The sequence below is a fragment of the Lactuca saligna genome, chromosome 5 (assembly GCF_052625555.1).
Source record: "Lactuca saligna cultivar CGN05327 chromosome 5, ASM5262555v1, whole genome shotgun sequence".
NCBI lineage: Eukaryota > Viridiplantae > Streptophyta > Magnoliopsida > Asterales > Asteraceae > Lactuca > Lactuca saligna.
The window spans coordinates 205708949-205714850 of NC_136421.1; positions in this window are offsets into that span (position 1 = coordinate 205708949).

Sequence of the window (5902 nt, forward strand, 5' to 3'; positions counted from 1 at the left end):
TTCTCCGCTGCCATCTCAAGTCATACCTCCTTCTACTTTTGCTGCCTTGTCTCATGATGTCTGACATCATCGTCTCAGACACCCGGATTTAAATTTAATTCGTTGTCTTAAACAAAACAATAGCATTAGTTGTGGAAAATTAAAACCTTCGTCTTCTTTATTTCAGTCTTGTGTTTTTGGCAAGCAAGTTAAACTTCCATTTATTGAACCTAGTTCATTTACATGTTCTGCGTTTGATATTGTTCATAGTGATTTATGGACTTCACCGATTCTAAGTTCGGGTGGTCACCGTTATTACATTTTATTTTTGGATGATTATACAAACTATCTTTGGACATTTCCAATCTCTCAAAAATCACAGGTCTTCTCTACTTTTCAATCCTTCCATACCCTTGTTAAAACTCAATTTGAACGTACAGTTAAATGCTTACAATGTGACAATGGTACTGAGTATAATAACAACGCCTTCCATAAATTTTGCAGTCACAATGGTATGACTTTCCGCTTCTCCTGTTCCTATACTTCCCCCCAAAATGGTAAGGCGGAACGCAAAATCCGCTCTATCAACAATATCATACGCACTCTCCTTACCCATTCCTCAGTACCACCTTGTTTTTGGCATCATGCCTTAGAAATGGCTACTTATATTTTGAACATTCTACCTGCCAAAACAAAGAACTTCACCACTCCAACCTATATTCTCTACAAACGTCATCCTACTTACAATCATCTACGTACCTTTGGTTGCCTATGTTTTCCCCTTCACCCCTCCCCCACCATTCACAAACTCGCCAACCGTTCTTCCCCATGCGTTTTTCTAGGGTATCCTTCTAACCATCGGGGGTATAAATGTTTAGACCTCTCATCCAACAAAATAATAATTTCCCGTCACGTAGTCTTTGATGAAACTGTCTTTCCTTTCTCAAAACCACAACCATCACCCTCTTCCTATCAATTTGTAACACTGAATTTTTCAAACAAAATTTTCGATTTATAAAAACATAATTCCATTAACATTCATAAAAACAACCCCTTTTTAATTGTTCCACAATACATTACAAAATCCCAAGATCAAAATGTCAAGCTCCAAACGTGTGTGTACGGATCAAGCCGGCGCCTTCCCACGGTCGTCACTAGTACCTGAAACAAATAACATCAACACTGTAAGCACAAGGCTTAGTGAGTTTCCCAAAATACTACATGTAACACATATTAGCCACTCGAGGCTATAACTCTGTGGGTCCGTGCACCCAACTCTGTGAACCCTCAGGTTCTAACTCTGTGAACCTTCCGGTTCTAGCTCTGTAAACATGCACAACATCAAACACATAAAAGTAATGCAGTACAACACATAACATACATCGCATACAAATACTCTATCACATAACTCTGGTTACCTACTCAAGGTAAAGTATAGTGAGAAGACTCACCTCGTGTGTCTCGGTAAACCGTAACCCTGAAATTGCTAAACACTCGATCTGCCGAGCTGAAGCCCCCCCCCCCCCCCCTATAGCACAATATATCTCTAATTAACACTTTCCCAACTAGGGTTAACCATACCATATCAGGACAATCTAGGTCAACGCTGGTCAACGGTCAACTTGACCGGACTCGGCGAGTGCACTATAGCGACTCGGCGAGTCTGAGCGAAATCACCAATTTTCCTGAAACTCTTTCTTGACACGTCGAGCATCCCTTCCCAACTCGACGAGCTCCACCTGGAACGAGTTGTGGGGCCACCACGACTCAACTCGCCGAGTCTCAAGAACGACTCGGCGAGTCCGGTTTGACTCGGTCCACCTGTCCATCCTGACTCCCCCTTGACCCACTGGGTTCACTCATCCCAACTCGGCGAGGCCACTCGCTGAGTGGTCGTGCAACATTCAAGCTACTCGCCGAGTCTGTTCTTCGGACTCGGCGAGTCCATGCCATGCACCGACTCAATCTTGCTCTAAAGGCCAGATCCAGTCCACTAATCCATAGATCCAGTCCCCCCATGCTTATTTAGCACGTAAAGTCCCAGTCTTGATGCATGAATAATCTCTACATGATCACAAATGATGATTTTGACTCTATAACTTCAACACAAGGCCAAGGACTCCATTTTTACCCATAAAGCTTGATGAGTGAGGCCCTCTGGACCCCTATGGATCCAGATCCATGGTCTCAACTCAAAGAGGGAACAAAAGGGGCACCAAATCACCCCATAAGTGATCTTATCAAACCCTAACATGCATCAAGTTTCACCAAATAGGAAATGGTCCGAAAATAATACCTCTAAAGTGATGATCCAAGCTCCAAATCCACGAAATAGCAACCTCCTTTGCTTCCTCTTGCCTAGAGCCTCCTTCTCCTTGCTAAACAACACTCACAAGGTCAAGATTTGCTCTCAATCCTTCACCAAACGCTCAAGAACTCTAGGGACACACTCTGGGGGTTGGATGAGTGCAAATGACGGCCATAAGGCCCTTTAAATAGGGCACAAACCCGGAGATTTAGGGTTTCATTACACAGCGCAGACTCGCCGAGTCCAAGCGCACACCATTGATCAGTTCCGCGTCCCTACTCGGCGAGTCTGAGCCCCGACTCGCCGAGTCCCTCTCACAATATAAAACAATTAAACTTATATTATACCTGGTAAAATTCCGGATGTTACACAATTCCTCCACACCGACCCTCACCCATCTATATGGTGCTCTCAACTTCCTCTTACCACAATTACCCCCTCTCCATCTCCTATCCATGACCCAACTCGATCTCATACCACAACTACAACTCACGATAGATCCCCTACCATTCTCACCTATTCACGTCGCTCCAAACAACCAATAGTCCCTTCCCAACCTATCGATCAGCCCCTTTCACAGTCTTAACAACCCTCACAACCTGTCCCCACATCAACACTACCACCTCCTACTCGTTACCTAATGCAAACCCAAAGTCGGACCGGTACCTCCAAACCTAAAGCTCCAATGAACCTAAAAATCCATCTGACGCCCTTTCAACTCCCGTTTGGAAGTCTGCTATGATAGATGAATTTAATGCTCTTGTTGAAAATAAGACGTGGGAACTTGTTCCTCGTCGACCCGATATGAATGTAATTCGATGTATGTTGATATATAAACATAAAAATAATGTTGACGAGTCCCTTGAACGCTATAAGGCCCGTCTTGTTTGTGATGGAAGGTCTCAACAGGTGGGAATTGATTGTGGTGAAACTTTTAGCCCGGTGGTAAAACCGGCTACTATTCGAACAGTCCTTAGCATTGTTGTCTCTCATTCTTGGCCGATTCACCAACTCGACGTCAAGAATGCTTTCCTTCACGGTCATTTATCTGAAACAGTGTTTATGCATCAACCGGTTGGGTTCCGAGACTCTCGTTTTCCTGATCACGTATGTCGTCTTAAACGGTCCCTCTACGGGTTAAAACAGGCACCGAGGGCTTGGTACCAAAGGTTCACTGATTATGTTCTAACTTTGGGTTTCAAAAATAGTGCATCAGATCACTCTCTATTTATTTATTATCACGGTCAGGAAAACGCTTACATACTTTTATACGTCGAAATTTGCTTTTGGAGCTTAATCACCCACATTCTCGCGCCTCTATTGTTTATTGTGATAACATTAGCGCAATTTATTTGATAGCCAATCCAGTCCAACATCAGCGAACGAAACACATAGAATTAGACATACATTTTGTTCGGGAGAAGGTTCAACTTGAATCTTTTGATACGCTTTCAGGATTGAATATAAGAACTCCATATTTTCGGCAATCAAAACTACAAAAGAAACCTAGTGAAGCAAACTTTGAACTCTAACTTAGGAATTAGAGAAATAGATCATCGATTCTAAATCCAAAAATCGGGAATAAGAGAGATTAGATAACTGAGAAATTAGAAATACCTTTTTGTCTTCTTGTTTCAAAAAATTGCATGGACTGATAAGGGAGATTGAGAAATTGGAAATAAGATTCAAGAGCTTTATCTACTTATCTAGGGGTAATCTGTTCTTTGATTCTTGGTTTCTTCGATCTATGGAAATTTATCGAAAGAAGCGTAGACAGTCGACTCTTCATCCTCGTCTTCTACAGGCTACAACTTGACGTTTCGTTGCCCTAGGTGTTGATTCACGAAAGGTAGCAGCCACCTCTTCAATTTTTTCGCATCCACGCTAAGACGTAAATCAAGGTTGTAAACTGTTTTGGGCCTGAATGATATATATACTACAATCCGGTTAAACTTATGCCCCTATTATGTCTGCTGTCCTGGACCTTTGCCCAACTCGCTCGGGTATTGGGCCGGCACTGCATACCTCCATTGTTAAGAACCATAGCTTGCGAGCGCACTTTCTTCTTTTAGCTTTTGCTCACATTATAGTGATAACCCCATTAACTACATGAAATTATCGTAACAAATTGCATAAATCCTAGACTACGAGGAATGGTAGCATGTGCTAACTTAACCGTGGAGCCACCTTAGATAGGCAGAGGTCCACCTTCAATTTTTATTTATTTTTAAAAAAAAAATTATTGTTTATTTTTTTAACATTTAGAAATAAAATATTATTTGGATGACTTTCTTTTTACATTTAGAAATAAAACGTCATTTGGATCCAAATTATGTTTTATTTTTAAATTTAAAAAAAAAATAAACAATAATTTATTTCTAAAACATCATTTAGAAATGAATTACTTAAAAAAAAAACTCAAATATAAGGTAATAGAATCGAACTAATCGTAAAATGATGGTGTGTTTAAAACAACTATTTTCTTAAATAAAATAAATATTTATTTAAATATAGGGTACAAGTTGCTAAGTTGGAAGTACAAGCATTTGATGCTGAAATAGTCAAATGGTAAAATGGGGACTACCTTTGTTCCATTGAATCTTCTCTTTCTTCTCGTCAAGAAGATGGCGAGCTAGGCTTGGCGCATGAGCTTAGTGGTTGTGAGGCCACTCCCTTGAGCCTTAGCCACGAGGATTGTTGGTGTTAAATGTTAATCAAATCTAGGTTAAAGCCACATGTTTTATTTAGGGGTATTTTAGTCTTTTTGTTAGGAATGTCTGAGTAATAGTTGGTACTAGAGTTTTTAGTGGGCAAACGTTGCACCCGTTTTAGGATAAGTAGTTGAGATTATGTTATTTATGTTAGCTGTAATCGTTGTTTTTTGAGGTGAAAAACATAAAAAATTGTCCCAGAAAGCTTCTTTCTTCTTCTATTCTTATTCCCTGAAAATCATACAGCAAACGTGCTAAAAAGCACCAAGGCTTGATTTCCAATTTTTTTGAACAAAGGGGCTTAAAACACTACTAAAAAGCACCTTTGTTCCGATAAATATTACCGTTGTAAAATACCGACTAACTTGTGGCAAAAATAAAAATCCGAATTTAGTGACAGAATGCCGATGAAAACGATGGATTATAATGTCGTCGGAAAGTATTGACAAATATTTAAAAAGAATTAATTTTTTATATTTTACCTGTTGTTGGTATTCTGTTAATAATTACCGAAATATTTCTTGTAACAAAGTTAAGTTTGGAATAATTAGAAAAGAAATTTAAAAAGATCAGATATATTTTGGAAAATGACTTATTAAGGTAACTAATTATTTTAGTTGTCCATATATAAGTAATGTTCTTTTTCTTGTACACATTAAGATAACTAACTTGTTTTGTTTGTTCACATTTAAGTAATATGACCGGCTATCACCCGTTTTTGCTTATGTAGCATCCACCTGACATATGACTTGAATATGTTGCACTTACGTGGCATGGTACATATATGGGAAAATGACTTATTAAGGTAACTAACTATTTCAGTTTTCCATATATAGGTAATGTTCTTTTTTTTTGTACACATTAATATAACTAACTTGTTTTGTTTGTTCACATTTATGTAATA